Genomic DNA, 17,430 nt, shown 5'->3' with positions numbered 1-17,430 from the left:
AGCAACGCATAAACACGTCCGTTCTCTGTGACTGTGACTGTGCTACTCTGGAGTGTGAATAGTGTAATGTTAAGTGGAAAATCAAATGTACAGAGTTAGTTGGAAACATTAAATGCAATTGCAATTGTAAGGGAATGAAAGTAATTTTTTGTATTTATTTTCGAAACGATTAGATGTTTGTTGTGTTGTTTTAATGGAAACGACGAAAATATTTTGATTGACACCGAATTTCCGATAAAGTGAAAATAATCATAAATTCAGCATTTTTAATGTGTTTGTAATTAGTGTTACAATAAATATTTTTGTTTAAATATATGTAATCAAAGGGCACACATTTAACATAATACACATAATCCCACTGTATCCATCAGTGAAACGAATTCAATTATTTAATGTCAAAAGGAAAAGAATATTAATAAGTCAATATAATCATTATACGTATGTTGTGTACACATATTAAGGTATTAGTGGTTTGAAAATTGAACAAGCGAATCGTCTCTTCATCTATTATAAATATAAAATAAAATTTAGTGAGTGTGACGCGTGTGACACAAAAATTAGAGATGTCAATGTGTCAGAATTGTTTACCCAGTATGTCTGAAATTTTCAAATTTTAACTGTTTTCAAATTTTCTTTTGTGAAATTTTACGTACATAAATACCACAAATACCAAAAAAAATCTTACATTTAACACAGAGTTGGCACACCAAGCACGAACTGTTCATGGTAAGTGGAAATAAAATATTTTTCTAATTATTTATTTATCGTTCCTTTGTCTCTATTTCGAACAATCGACTTACTAACTGTTCAATCTCTACACTCAAAGTGACCTTTCCAAATCATTACTTTAAAACGAAATGTATCGATTTTTGAATTAGCTTAGTTTATGTGCTACTTGTACACCTAAAACTACTATAACAATGACAACTACTGGAGAGAGGCAATAATGTAAATTTGAATCTGAAACCGAAAATTATATGTCTTGAGTATATGTGATGAGTCAGAGGAAAAGTATTTTGATAGCTTTAAACAATAGCTGATGGGCTTCAATATCGAATTACATGATGGATTAGGAACAATGAAATAAATTGAACGTGCAATTTCATCAGCTCTATGCCATCATTCTTGCTTTTAAAAAGACTCTTTTATACATCCCTAGCCATAATTTTCTTTTCGAGTACCACTGTCTGGGAAATATTTATCGCATGCTGTTTAATAATGAAAAGAATTGATTTCATTGACATCGATCGTCGGATTACTTTAGGTTATCGTACAATTCTTATACATGACAGAACAAAAAATCAATTTCCTTATTTACTGGCACTGGTACACTTTACACACTCTCTTCACTGTTTGTATTCATTTTTATTTCATGAAGCTATACGACTTTCAATGAGTTGTAGGATAGGTTATTTTGCTTTGCTACACTTGCCAAGCGTAACGGCTAGGTCGACATAACTCATTTGTAGAAGTCCAGCAAAGCTTAGAGTATCATTTACATAACAAGGAAGGAAGTACTGAGAATTTCAAGTGGAAAAGCTCAACATTTTTCCATAGCTTCTGTGATGGATTATACTTTACATGATAACGAAAATTTAAAACTAATGTGATTTCACTGAAGTATACGAGACGATACAGCAACAGCTCTTCTCTAAAAAAAAGATTTTCCACCAATTTCGTTCCAATTTTGATGCTGGCTTCTAGTCTTTCTTAGACAGCAATTATTATTATTGGGAAGGACACCTATCGAATCTATTACTACATTTGATCTAAGGGTTTTCTAGACAAGTAATAATCTTTTACTTCATTTGTTTAACAATATATTTTGATATATACGGCGACGTAATGCTAGAGTTTTACAAACATTGTCTATGACTGGAAGAAGTATCTGATCTAGTAAACAAAATTGTCGAATTTTTATTCGAACCCTTCCGAGGTGTTGATTAATTTTTGAGCGAGCAGTTTGTTTCAATCCTTTACTTATTCAACATTCAACTAAAAATAAACACTGACCTCGTTAAACATTAAGAAGCTTCCTCAAAAAACCCTATTGACATATTTCAACCTCACGCAACTGTTTCCGTTCGAGTGTAAGTATACTTTCAATACTCCTTCACGGTACATTTGCACTCAGTGCTCTATATTTATGTAACGAAAAAGAGGATATGACAAAAGCGATTTCGGAAGTTCCGTGCATTGTGATTTCGTACTACTCTTTGTGCATAAAATCCAAGAAGGTTGTTGCCACTATAGAATCATAAATGGAGATGAAAAGCACTCGTATGATGCAGTGAATGGATATTATAATAATGAAAATGTTCCACATGCACGGAATATATTCTCGGTATTCGAAATGTCGTTTACCATTGTCGTTATGGCGACACAGATGAGCTCAAAACGTGAAATTATATATTTAGAACAATATGTTCTCGTGTCAATTGTTTGTTGGATTAAAACGGAAGACACGGAATGAACAACCATCTGATGAAACAAAATTACAAGAACTGAACTTTTTTTTGGTATCATTCAGTGAATATTCTTCTGAAAATATAATTACATAACGAAAATGGACACCGAACCCAAATCACGTTTCTCCGAAAACTTTTATTCCGGGCAAAAATTGCAAAACTAACCGAAAAAGGTTGAATTGTTTCCGTGATACATCAGAAAAATTTTCGGTCCAGTCATTGATTTACATAATGTTTCATATCGTGTTAGTTGTAACAACAAAACTGTTGTTCCTGGACTTATTGCTGCACAATAGCAAAACAAAACATGAATAAATGAAAATCAAAAACTATCTCTTTGCTGTGCATGGAGCTGGAGTCGCAGTGTGAAAATAAATAACAACTTAACGGGATTGGTGATAATGGCTATGATCATCGATCGTGTATATATGCGAACGCAGCACATTCTTTTCCCTTTTCTCATTCGAAATCGGTGAACTTTTATTTTCCACAAGTTAATGGCATTTTCCGATGTTACATCGTTTCCCCACCAGTTCGTTCCCATCGGAGGTTTATGAGATCGTAAATTTTGTGTGGCTGTTTAAATTGCATGTTATTTTACCGTTGCTCCCTATTTAAAAAAGAAAAGTTTAACATTCTTTTCAAGAGGATATATCCTCGACTCGACCTTTGATTTTCCCATAAAATTTGTATATATTTCCAGCAAATGTAATTACAATAAACCATCGAACCATGTTATCATTATATTTCTTACCTTCTCCTTTTCGAAGGGATGTAACACTAAGATTGATTTTGAATAAGTTTTACGCGTCATGGGAATATCATCTGTTCGGTAGCCTAGGTAAATAAAGTTTTTGGTTATTGATTTTTGGGAATCGGATGTTTGGTGTTGATAGTTTGGAACGTAATTAGAACGAACATCTGTGCAGTGGTGATGTGGTATCGGGAGTGGAAATTTAACCTTTTAGAGACACCAAGTATGTCATCGTATAAACATTAAGTCTGCTACGTCTATTGTTCATAGTATCGGGTAAATAGAAAATCTTTTACTTCATAAGTTTAACCGTTAAGTTTTGCTATATAGAAGACCACTTAACTGAGCGAATTGTTCATTTTTGTCGTCGTTGTCGATAGCAGATGTCAATGCATTTTGATTAAATGTGACGAAATAAAGTAATAATCGATACGAGACCACTAACCGCTGCTGAATGGTTAAGAGCTCCATTCAATATGCAAACGACTGCGGTTAGGAATCAATAAACGGTCAATCCAATCGCGGTTTGCTCCATAAATTTTATCAACATTCAAATCGTCAAGCAGTTTTTCTTTGGTGCTATTGCAAGAGTCTCTTCTTTGTCTTATTTTTAGCATCCAATTAGCCTTAATTCGTGGTTGTTTAAAAGAATCGTCGATTAAGCAATTGTGTGAGTGCGACATATACTGCACAGCAATGATAATGAGCGACACATTTAAAAAAAAATAATAATCACAAAGGTGAATGTTCCGTTCGTGACACAATTGCTGAAGAAATATTTTTAGAATTTTAATTGAAATTTTGCATTATGATTCGCTTCATATAATGTTTCAATCTATCCAGATTTCTGCTTCAGTAATGGTGAATCAACTCAGACTTAATGGAAAATCGAGATATTTTCATGTTTTCCGTCAACATTTTCAACAAATTAGTAAACCTGTAGACGATCGAAAGCACATAATTCCCCTGCTGCACAGTATGAAAGGTGAAGTACGGTCGTCTTGTGTTGCAGCTAAGTTTAAAAGTTTCCATCAGATGCAACGCTAATTAACTCTAACATCCGTTAAACTATGTTCCTTTCACATCTAACTTTTTACTTCCATTTCTGGCTGCCAGATACAATTCTCCTCTATGCTCCGACTTAATACTTAATTAAACTTTTTTTTTGCTTATATTAAGAGTATTTTTCATTCTATTCACAAAATCAAAGCTGAACTTTTCTCATAAGTTTCACTGCACTTAATTTGCTGTAACTATAATGCTCGCTAATATATGGTTTCCCGTCTATTTTCGCTGAATTGACGTAACACAACAATACATTTCTTTCTCGAAGATAAATCAATGAAATTTTATGTTGAGAAAATGAGTTCTTTTTTCATTGGTCGAACGAAGATGATTGAACTAGTTGCAATTAAGGGCAATTTGAGATGTATGTAATTTTTTGCGTCGTCGTTAAAGAGTGTAGGTTTTGATAATGGTATTGTGTCGGTTATATTGGATTTCATTCCCTTCAGGGCTCTTTTATATCAGTCATCCAGAAACGGCCTGTGTTCTATATTTTTCCCGACAGTAATTGGCGATTTGGCTCAATTATATTGACCGTTCTATTTTATCGAAATGAATAATTTGAAATGTGTTCGTTCAGACCACTTTGACTCTATAGATAGTGGATTTATGTTTGCCTTTTTGTCGACATTGATATTTATCACCGCTAAATATATTACTTAGATAAGGAAATGTCGGGAAATGTTTCGATTTAGTGTGTATGTTTGCTGGTAAATTAATTTTCCCCGTCAGTCACTTTTTACATCAGATGGCATTTTGTTATCAAGTATCTTACTTACTTACTTAACAGCCATTTTTAACCCAAGCGGGTTTTGGCTGACTCCACAACAGCATTTCGCCATCTTTGACGATCCTCGGCAACAACTTTCCAATTGCGAATACTCAGCTCACGTAGGTCCTCTTCCACGCAGTCAATCCACCTTTTCTTTGGGCGGCCTCTGGGCCTAGTGCCGTCAAATTGGCTCACAAAAACTTTCTTTGCCACTCTATCATCGTTCATGCGGATCACATGACCCGCCCATCTTAGTCGTGCAGCTTTGATGACGCTAACAATATTTTCGGCACCAAAAATTTCCATGAGCTCGCTATTTGTTCTGATTCGCCACGTATCGTCCACTTTGACTGGTCCACAGATAGAGCGTTGAATTTTTCTTTCGAAACACCTCAGCCTGTTTTCTTGATTTACTGTTAAAGTCCAGGTTTCGCAGGCATAAGTGGCAACACTCCTAACCAGAGTTTTGTATAGCCGATACTTCGTGGTAATGTTTAGTAGATTGCTTCTGAAGAGGTGTTTCAATGCATAAAAACACCTACTAGCTTGCACCGTTCGAGTTTTCAGTTCTTCATCCAGATCGTTAGCAACGTTGACAGTGAAACCAAGATATTTGAAAGATTGAACAACCTCAAAATTGTACTCATTCATGGTCATGTTTTGTCCAATTCTGGATCCCTGACTCCTATCTAGTACGAGGTATTTGGTTTTGTCTTCGTTAATCACCAATCCAACTTTCTTTGCCGCCTCGTCCATTTCCACCAGACTCTCTTTCACCTTGATAGTGCCTCTACCCAAGAGGTCCGTGTCATCCGCAAAAGCCGTCAATTGTTTGGATGTGGTAAAAATTGTTCCATTCCAGTTAATATTGTTAAGTTATCGCTCAATAATTCCCCATTTTCATCCTGAATTTTCGTAGAAGTCGGTTTGAAACCGTTTCGACTCTTTTTCACCGACCTGAAGAACTCACGAACATCACCATTCCTGTTGTGCGCTTCCAAAGTTTCGATTTCTTTGATAAGGTGTTCCCGTTTCTTTCGCCTCAGTAGCCTGTACGTTCGGACATTCTCTAGCTTGTAAGCGGCGCTGTTTGCTCTAGAATTTCTACTCAGCACCCTCAGCCTTAATTCCTTTTTCTTCAAAACTGCATTCGCACATTCGTCGTCGAACCACCCCTCCCTTCTTCGAGATGATGCTCTTCCAAGGACGTCGGTAGCTGCATTGCAAATGACTTCATTGGTTTTTTGGGTCATCTCGTTAAGGTCGAACGGATGCGGTTCATCAGTCAGCTGGCTTTCTACTGCTGCTTGGAAACGGGTCTTCATATCACCTTCTTTGAGACCATCTATGTTGAACTTGGGGCGTGCATTCACTATTCTGTTATTACACCTTGGCAACTTGCATCTCAATTTTATTTTGACAAGCGCATGATCTGAATCATGCAACGTTCCCCTAAAGCTCCTGACATCATAGATGCTGTTCCACTGTTCCTGTACTTTTCCTCGATCATCACATGGTCAATTTGGTTTTTGGTAATTCCATCATTCGAATTCCAGGTAATTTTGTGGATGTCTTTCCTCTGGAATTGAGTGCTTCTTATGGTCATACCGTATGATGTCGCAAAATTTACCGCCCTGGTGCCGTTATCGTTACATAGAGAGTGTAAACTATGTATGCCTACAATCTCTCTGTAATAATCTTCTTTTCCAATCTGCGCGTTGAAATCACCTAAAATGATCTTGACGTCAGATGACGGGATACCGTTAATTATGCTCTCCAACTGGTCATAAAAGGCTTCCTTGATATCGTCCTCCTGTTCTTCCGTTGGGGCGTGTACATTTACCATCGTAATTTTGTGTGTCTTGGTCTTGAGCCTAAGCGTGCACATATACTTGCTAATGGGCACAAAACCGATAACCGTGTGATCCACCTTCCTGTCCACAAAGAAACCTGTACCAAATTCATGTGCGCTATTGTTTGAGCCGCTAAAATAGAACGAATGATTGGGTAGCGTGTGTATGCCGCTGTCCAACCATCTTGTTTCTTGCACTGCTGCAACGTGAATTCTGTATTTAATTAGATCGGCCGTTGTATTTTGTAGCGCTCCACGAGCATAGAGAGTTCGTAAATTCCATGTCGCTAAATGAAGATCATGATCCTTTGAACGTTGCGTGGGTCGTCTTCGTAATTCCGTTGTTATCCGAGGCTGTTGTAGTGTTTCTTGAACTAGACTTTTTTTCCGAGGAGAGGTCGTTAGCCCCTCGCTCAACCCACTCTGCCTTCCACGATTTCCCATCCAGCTCGTAGGCAAGCTTTCAGGTAGCACTCTTAAGTTTAGCAAATTTGATAACAAATCAGTACCCGGGGACTACGATTTGGGCGTAAAAAGAGCACTTGTTAGTTGAACAGTTACACACCTGGCATATGACCCGGGCTCCTCCCTTCCGTTCATATACGGTCAGATGCCACCCTATCCAACTAACCAGCTTATCAAGTATCGTATTATGGTAATGTGAATTCGTGGAACTTCAAACAATTTTTTTTTAGAATAACTGAATTGGTTGAAACAATATATGCTTTGTAATTACATGGGATGCTGTGTACAACGGGTCGTTTCGAAAATCAGTTTCCTCTTTTATTCGATTTTCCTCTATGGTGAAAAATGTAATTTTCAAACATCACGAAATTTTAATATTTTTCCATTTCAATGTTACGTTCAAGTTTAACGATTTTCTTTAATGTTTCTCGCAAAACTAGTCATGGCATGGATATTTTTCTGTACATTTTTGTTTGCTGCATAGCGTACTATCACAGCATTGAAGTAACATTGCATAGAAAACAAAATGCTGAAGTTTCAACAAGGAAATGCAAATAGGGAAATATAAAAAAAAAAGTTTTACATTTTCCTCAATAAGTAGATTAATTTCCGCAAAGCAGAGCTCTAATGTCTGTAGTACAGATGCATCTATGCATTAAAAACGGAAAAGAGATGAAAATTTTATTCCAGAGAAAAATACTTCACTAGCTCACATGACTTTTAATAATATTTTTCAAATGAAATTACAAGGCTTCGTCTGATAGTAATTTTTATAAAGACATTCCCGGAAATCGAAATAAGTCTTTTTGCACATCTTCACTTATCGAAACGTTTTCTATTTCTACGAAGTGTCGGTCAACGACGAATTGGAAAAGTTCAATGAAATACGAATTCTGTGTTGCAGCTTTAAAACACGGCATTTATCTGTTACAAAATGTTTTTGAAGAAATAAATAACAAAAATTCGTAGAAAAGTTGCATCGGATGCAATGTCATTTGTGCGGATTGAAAAGAAATGTAGTTCGTGAAAATGTTAGCCGTATTTTACAAATAAAAGGAACTTATTTACGAATCGCAGCTATTCATTTCATTATTTTATAGACGGTAGCCGTGTTATACCATTGGGTCCATAACTTCGCTCTAAATATATACTTCACCGATAGTTATAAAATCTTTTACTTCGTTTGTTTTACAGTGTGTTCAAACTAAATTCGAACACCGTAAGATTTTTTAGAGTTTCTAAAGTCATTAATGTCAAATATAGCAAAAATACGTCCGTTTCAGCCTTTTTCTCAGGCGCACTTTTTATTTTGAATTTGAATTTTTCATCTTTTTCAATTTTTCGTTGTTTTGCTACAGAAAGTGTTCAATTTTAGGTTTTATTATTTTATTTTATAATTTGGAGGCTCAATACTGTAATTTACGTCCGGACAAATAAAAGAATCAATAGAAATAAGTAACTTTTTTTAAAAGTTTTATCAGATTTTTGTCGTATAGTGGCCGACATTTAATTTTTTGGTATAGTGGCTGCGCGACTTTCAATTTTGTGGACTATTTCGATTCAGCTGTTTGACAGTCTGGTCCATGTAAACAGGGAAAGTCAGTTAGTTTTATAATCAGTTGTAGATGAAAGTAGCAACAGTGGTTTGTTTATTATCGTTAACAATACGACTAAAGATAGTGTATTCGTTGCAGGGCTTATTATTGGGAATTTCAGTTCTCAAAATTCCAAAAATTCTTAAAAAATTCTAAAATTTCTCAAAATTCTCAAAAATTCTTAAAAAATTCTTAAAAATTCTTAAAAATTCTTAAAAATTCTTAAAAATTCTTAAAAAATTCTTAAAAATTTCTTAAAAATTTCTTAAAAAATTCTTAAAAAATTCTTACAAAATTCTTACAAATTCTTAAAAAATATTTTGCATTTACAGTCGAAGAAAAATATATTTCGGTTTTTTCAACGATTTAATCCACATGAGATTTACAAGTTATAATACATATACATACATAAATATCGTAACATTGGTAATGAATGTGGGATAAATAGCATTGATTGGATTGTATTGCCAGTTTCTTATATTTCTTCGACTGTAATATGATTAAATTTTTCGTTTACTCCCTTGACTGAAAGTCAGGGTTTATGCAAAATAACCTTAAATTTCCGTAACGACAAGTTCAATATGATATTTTGAAAATGTTCTACATTGGCTTAAAACGTTAAATACAGAAAACATCCGTACACTTGTTACTGCGATAACTCAAGTAATTCTTTACCTACTGATTTTCAAAATTTTGGTTTTAATCGATGGAGAATGAAATCATGAGGTTAGGTTCGTATATGGTGAAAATTTTTTGGAATCGGACACACCATTTTTGTTTCCGGACGTTTATGGTGCTATCGATAGGGAATTTCAAAGTGATCATTTCGTTGAAGATGTTTTTTTAAACAACCTCTCCGGCTCGGGGCGACTCTAAGAAAATTTCAAAATTTCAAAATCATGACTATTTCAGAAAAATTTACCCCGATGGTTTATCTAATGGTAGTTTGTAGAGAATCGACAGACGATTCTAATAAAAGTATCGTCGGGTCGAAAGGTTGTAGCTGTGAGTAAGTGTGAGGCATAAAAGTCCAATTTTATGGTTTTGTCAATGAGCACCCCAACCGATTTTTCATTTTATTGGCTTAAAATGAAGGCTAGCACATTCCATTTAACATATCAAAAAATTGGGAGGGGGTTTTTCAATTTTTTCAAAAAATCTTAAAAAACTTTCTTCTGGGTGCCCACATTTCTCAGATTTTTTAATGGAAATGTATGGAAAGTTGTGAATGTGGAAAACTTTCACTAATTTTTTCACCATCGGGAAGCTTTCTGGTCATGTCTAGCTCATCCACTGATGGGAAAAGCTTCAGTTGCTACTACATCTCATAGTCTGAAACCGCACCTTTCCAAAAATACCATACTTGCCCTATTCGCTATCTGGCTTGTATTCCTTACGATGTCAAATATGTGAGTAAGTCGACTTACTCGAAAGATTTTTGAGGCAGTTTTTTTGTTTCCAATTTTAACGGAAATAAAGTTTATCCAGTCCAATATCCAATATCAAATAAGGTGGTTATGGACTCATTTAATGAAGTTCACATGTAAGGTGATACATTCTGATATCATTCTGAACCTTCAACTCACAGCTCTCTTTGTTTCTTCAGAAAATTAAATTAATTTTGAGTTTTCTAAACGGCCAGTGGAAATAAAGGAGATACACAATTAATGATGTAGCAAATAGACCATTCTTGTATCGCTTTTTCATCTGTCTTTAATTTTTTGTTCTTAAAAACACCAGCTTATTTAAAAATGGTAAGAAAACTGGGACTGCAATTATTGGAAAACTTATTCAGTCTTCAGTCAAGCGACCTTACCCACCTAAGAGTCTTCACATAAATTAATGGTCGTATCAGACACAACTTCATCCAATAAAATTAAATTTTGAATTGTTCGATTTTATAACCGTAATTAGCAAATGAATTGCATGAATTTTGTTTACAGCAAAAACAAAAAAATTCTTAAAAAATTCTTTAAAAATTCTGAAAAATTCCTAAAAATTCTGAAAAATTCCTAAAAATTCTTAAAAATTCCTAAAATTCTCAAAAATTCTTAAAAATTCTTAAAAAATTCTTAAAACATTCCCAATAATAAGCCCTGATTCGTTGTTTTTAGAAGATATTTTTTTGCATGGAAAATATGTTTCGCATGGATAGCATGCTTCAGATGGAAAACATATTTCAGATGGGAAACATATTTCAGATATTAAACAAATTTCAGATGGAAAGAATGTTTCAAATTGAAAACATGTTCCAAATGGAGAACATGTTTCAAACGGAAAACATTTTTCTGATAGTAAACATATTTCCAATAGAAAAATATTTTAGGTAGAAAACATGTTTCAGATAAGAACATGTTTTAGATAAGGAACATGTTTCAGGCAAGGAACATGTTTAAGATAAGAACATGTTTCAGATAAGGAACGTGTTTCAGACAAGGAACATGTTTAAGATAAGGAACATGTTTCAGATAAGGAACATGTTTCAGATAAGGAACATGTTTTAGATAAGGAACATGTTTCAGATAAGTAACATGTTCCAAATGGAAAACATGTTTAAAATGTCAAACATTTTTCAGACATAAAACATGTTTCAGATTCGGAACATGCTTCTGATGGGAAACATATTTCAGATAGAAAACATGTTTCAAATGGGAAACATGGTTCAGATAAGAAATGTGTTTCACATGGAAAAACATGTTCTGTGTGGAAAACATGTTTTGTGTAGAAATAGTATATTATCAGACGGAGAGAAAGTGCGATGAAGTCGCACTTTTTTGGTCCTAGGCATGAAAAGTTTGTTTTTGACCCAGGTGGTGAAAACGTCCGAAAATGACATGAGTGGGTACGAAAATTGATGTCACTGGAAACGAAAAGTGATGCCACTGTAACGAAAAGTAGAAGAAAAGGTGAGAGAAAAAGTTGTTGTTTTGGCTCTCTACCTGGTGAGGGAATGTGAAGTTTTTTTCCGCCTGAATGAAAACTTTTTTTCTAATTTGAGCTGAATATTGGAACTTCATAAAGTACTTCATAAAACTTCGAACAGTTCTTTTTGTCTCTTTTACACATGTTTTTTCTTACAAATTACGGCATATTGGCTTTAGGCATTTCGTCAGAAAATTTTCGAATGTTTGTATTAACCTTTACGAAGATTTTTTTATGCGATATTCCAAAGTATTAGCATCTAAATTATTCTAATAAGACTTTCCTCTTCGTCTAAAATGATTTTAGTTTTAGTTGAAACAAATGACAGAGTTTACCGCCATTGATAAACTTACCTTTCGCGATTAAATTTAATTCAAGAAACTTCTAAGCTAGGCTTTGATTTTCTTCCATAAATGGTCTCAATAGAATCCACACACACTGTACGGTCCTTTATAGTCCGTAGAATAAGAATGTGTGTTCTTAGTATTGAATCGACAAATGTGTCGTAAATTCTTTGAATTACCAAATCTGAAAAATTTTAATCAGTAGGGTAAAGGTTAGTCGTGCTTCTATACATTGACGCTGCCTTGTAACGTGTGTATAACCTTGAAAATGTCAATAAATGTTACGCGTTACCGAAGAACTATACTAATACTATTCATCTATGAAAAATTTACGACAAAAATCTGATAAAACTTTAAAATAAGTTATTTATATTAATTCTGTTATTCGCACAGTCTCAAATTAGAGTATCGAACCTCCAAATTATAAAATAAAATATTAAAACCGGAAATTAAACACTTTGCGTAGCAAAACAACAAAAAAATTAAAATGACGAAAAATTCAAATTCAAAATAAAAAGTGCGCCTGCGAGAAAGTGTGAAACGGACGCATCTTCTGTTATAGGCCGATGCCATGAAATCGATGACTTTTAAAACTCTAATGCTCAAAACAAACGAGGCATTGAAAACGTGTTTTGGTCCTAGTTTTCATTGACAGATGCAGCAGTCGCGATTTTGAATAGAAAAAGTTCTAACTTCATTTGACAGTTTCGAAAATTTCGTCATGAAAAATAGGACCAAAACACGTTTTCAATGCCTCGTTTGTTTTGAGCATAAAATATCTCAAATGTGTTCCGAAATAAAAAAAACGGACTGTAACATAATGTTTTGCTTTACAAAACCACATTCCTGCTTACTATTTGGAATATCTGTTGTTAACAGATGAAACGTGTCTATATCAGTTTAGTATGATTTTACGTTTTTTCACTTCCTAAATAAAGGACTCGAAAGATCAGGCTAGCCACATCGGAGTGAACTCGGTAGGAAAATCTTTTGCGAAATTGAGAAAATTGAATTTAACGGAGAAGTTAAAAGTAGCCTGATCCCCCTGTTTAAGGACATATATTGGGAGTTAGAACATAGTTTTAACCAAAGTACACGGAAGGTAATGTAATGATATATCTGTTCTTGGCAGATAAAATAGCGTATACACCTCTGGCGAAAATGTTTATTTGACGATTTGGATTATATAACATCCACATTGTCAAAATAAACATTTTGGACAGAGGTGAATGATCTATTATTACAGCTGTGTAACCTCAGGTGTTCTTAATCCATTACAGTTTAATTTACATCTAAACTGGTCTCATCATAAGAATACAATTTTTGTGGGTTTCGTTTGTTTCTTTCTTGTTCCACACGTATTTCCCCACATGAAAGTAGCGTTTGTCTTTACGTTTCTTCAATTACACACGTAGTACGTGTGAGTGAAACGACACTCTTAACGCTACTTTTATTGTAGAACGATGTGGAACAATTAAAACTGTAGAATGCTTAAATTGAGTTCACTCGATTAAAGTGAAGCAGATTCTTGAACAACTGACAAACACTGGCTGAATTTTGCATTTGATGTGCAACAAGATAAGAGTCGACGTACACCTCCTGAGTCATCCAGTTACGCCGAAAATCATTGGAGAGTGGTTTTCCAAGGCTTTCAAATTAAAAAGTTTTCGTTAGTATCTGAAGGGTCATAGTCGACCATATTCTTTTCGTGTCCCAATTACACGAATCTTTTACGTCACAAACGTGAGATTGTTGATACGAGCTGTAGGTCATCAGTATGACTGTATTTCTCAGATATTTGCGATAACAATTTGTAAGCTGAAAGTTTCCTGTTAGAATTTGCCTTTAAACTTAAAAATTAGCTAAAATTGCAAAGTTTGTTCTGGACATACCGACATGATTGTATTTCTATGCATGCTTAAACGACCACAATTTACGAGTTAAATTTTACCTAATTGAAAGTTTGCTCTTGGATTTGCCACTGAAAATTAAAAGCTCTAGCTAAACTCTCTACATTCTGTTGACGACATTTATTCACTGCAACAACATGGAGGGTTGCAAAAAAGTTTCCATTCACGGCCAAGTGAATACAGCTCTTAAATCTATAATACACACGGAGCACACAACAAAACAGCTTGGTGAAAGGCGAAGATTAATGAAGTGATCTTCATAAAATATATGAGAACGTCTGCGACATTGACACAAGAGGCCTTTGTATAAATAATTAGAAAAATCAAATATGAAGAGAGATGACTGCTGTATACCATACACCCTCGTAAAAAATGATGCAAAATTATCGTACCCCAAATGTCAATTAATAATTAATATAAGTTTGAAAGCTCGCTGGATAAAGAGAGCAACGATATTGATTTATTTGTCAAAATGTTTGATTTCTGTGGCTTAATATAGAGAGGTGGAACACCAGCAAAAGAAGCTGTTCCGTTAAGTGGCATCATACATATTTAATGATTCATATTTGTTTTGTTTGTCAGTTTAGTGTGGCACATAAATGAGGTTCGCTATTTTTCGTGCTAGTTGGATTAAATGTGAAAATCGATTACTGTTCTCTCGTCCCTTCATTTCGCCCGCATTTATGATTGCCATTCAGTGTGGCAGACGCAGGAACATTGAATGGCACAGTTGGTTTGGCCGTAATTAAAATCGACAATTTGAAAAAGGCTAACTTAAGGTATTTACGTTCGAAGTGGCTTTCGTGCAAAATTTATGTTGTCTACATGTAGTCTGTTAGTCGTGTATTATGAATTGGCATTTCAAATCATCGTCTAACTCACTTTGCAGCTTCAGCGTATCAGAAACAAGATATTGACGGTAAATATTTTATTTCGTTTCCAACACAGTCTTCATGCTATGGTAGAATTTCATATATTCGTACATCAGACCTGTTCTCATGGTTTTATTTCCAATGTCAATGAAGAATGTCTTCACTGAATGGACTTTGTTTACTATAAACTCGTAATTAGTAGAATCATTAAATCTGTTACTTCTTTTGAATAAATTATCGCAATTGTTTTGTACAAAATCTATTACTTCGACTGTTTTAGCAAATATTTTGTTATTTAAGAGTGCACTAGCTAGAAGCTTATCATCTACGTCTTTGTTGGTAACAGATGGATAACTGTTTCCATTCGATTAATACATGGACATATTCTGCTTGATGATTATTATCTGTTCTTTAACACGACAGAGTAAAGTAAACCAGGCAGGAACAGAGGACGCAAATACATTCAAAGGATGGACCTAAGTCCCGTTACAATCGTTTATATATTCGTTTCATGCATTTGTATTAGTAAGCGTTTTGCACCAAAATCAAAGGCCTCTTTTTGAATTTAGTCCCTCGTCAAATCGACTGCTCTTACCTGGTTTACTTTACTCTGTCGCTATCATCAACTGACCTCACTTTTATCAGTGTGACTTATGAAGTCAAAGTCCGAAATATTTCTTTTATTTGACATCACTCCTCATAAGATCGACAAAATGACGATCTAAACATATCAGGTTTCGTGTGAATTTGGTTTATCCGAGGCGACTCCGAAGTCAACAAACCCACAAAAACGAGACTTAATATTACAGTTGAAGTGATTGAGATAATGGAGCACCATTATTTTTGAAATAAACCTGTTCATCTTTACAAAAACACAATTTTCGATTTATCAGAGTTTTAAAAGTCATTGATGTTCCCAGTCAATTAATTACTTCCCAGACTATGATATTTTGGAGTCAAATTTTGTTGCAAAATATCATAATACTTAGTTTCCTTTTACCAAAAAAGTACTCCGGGTGAGAGACAAAATTGAATTTTTTTCAATTTTTTTCTTTATTGACTGGGAACATCGATGGCTTTTAAAACTCTAAAAAATCTCAAATATGTTCTAAATTAATAAAAACACACTGGAGGTGGAACAGCCAAAGTTTTACAAAAAGACAATTTTAAAATTATTTGGAGGAGGACTGACAGCTTTCACAAATATTTGAGATAGCCCCATATGCTGCCAGTTCGCCGTTTAAAAAATCGAATAGAAAATGCGTATGTTTGGCGGCAAAAATAAATCTCTCTAAAATTAAATATAATTAGGCATGCGGAGATTAACACCCAATACATTCGGTATGAAACTCCCTCGCAATGAAACGCAAATTTTTGCATAATGAATTCAGAATTATAATTGAATTGTTTATTTCCCTTCTGCTTAATCATCTCTACACTACATTTCAGTAGATTTTCATACGGAACAATAAATAAATTGAAAAAATAAATTTTTATGCAAAAAACAATCCTCCGTTAAATGTAGCATTTTCTTTCTTGTTACAGCAAACAAAAGCAATCCAAATGAAAAATTAATTATTTTTGCTTGAACATTACACCGGGCGATTGAGTAAACAAAATTGATTCACACATCCTATAAACCGTCCAAATGTATAGTTTAACTTGTGCCAGATAGAGAAGAATGTTCAAATAAATCAAATGTTTGGAGGAAAAAAAATTGTTTAATTTTCGTTTGAATATATTTTTGAGAGAATTTACACAAAATTTCAATTTAACTGTCTTAGCTCATCCTAATTTCGAAAAAAAGAAGAAAATAAAATAATAAAAGAAAATATGAATGAGAGTTGAGATGTAAACATAATCAGAGTGACGAGACCCAGCGAATTGTTTATCATTGAACGTAAAACATTAAAATGTGAAGCGAGAGAGAAAACAAAATGTTGCGTTCATTTAGCAGTTGAATCCTATTTCGGGAACATTAATAAATGAAAGGAAAATTAAATTTTTATGATTGACAGCAACAGACGATGTGTACACTACACTAAACATGCATTGTGTGAATTATAATTTACGTTGTAGGTATAGACTAAGTTTAGCGAACAATTTCCGAGGTAAAAGAAAAACGAAACTTGAAGAAAATTACGCTGAAATTGATATAGTTTGCTAACAGACTGAGTAGTATCAGAGTATGTCTTCACCGATCTATACCAACCTATATCGCGATGAACATTTCATTCAAAGCATTTAAATTATATAGAGGGAAGCGTAAAGCCATTAGTTCGACCTGACGTATTTTCGCTCTAAGAAGCAATAAAAACCTAAAATAATTTCTATTTATGAACTCGATATTACTGTCTTTATCGACGTTTTGTCAAGTCTATAAATTATTACGACCGAGTGATTTTCAGTGC

At 34.1% G+C, this 17,430-nt stretch overlaps 1 protein-coding gene across 3 annotated transcripts in view; it reads left to right on the top strand.

Annotated features, from left to right (window-relative positions):
- The first annotated feature begins 40 nt into the window (after positions 1-40).
- LOC119078008 (fibronectin type III domain-containing protein 5) overlaps positions 41-17,430 on the top strand; it is a 79,246-nt gene continuing 61,856 nt past the window's right edge. For 2 of the 3 annotated variants that reach the window (XM_037185397.1, XM_037185398.1), the window contains exon 1: positions 41-726. The gene's annotated coding sequence lies outside the window, so the exon portion shown is untranslated. The remainder of the gene's footprint in view (positions 727-17,430) is intronic. The other variant, XM_037185396.1, reaches the window with a different exon arrangement.

Source organism: Bradysia coprophila, unplaced genomic scaffold (assembly GCF_014529535.1).
Source record: "Bradysia coprophila strain Holo2 unplaced genomic scaffold, BU_Bcop_v1 contig_24, whole genome shotgun sequence".
Lineage (NCBI taxonomy): Eukaryota > Metazoa > Arthropoda > Insecta > Diptera > Sciaridae > Bradysia > Bradysia coprophila.
The sequence above is the reverse complement of the archived record's forward strand: the minus strand, read 5'-3'. Positions and strand labels throughout refer to the sequence as shown.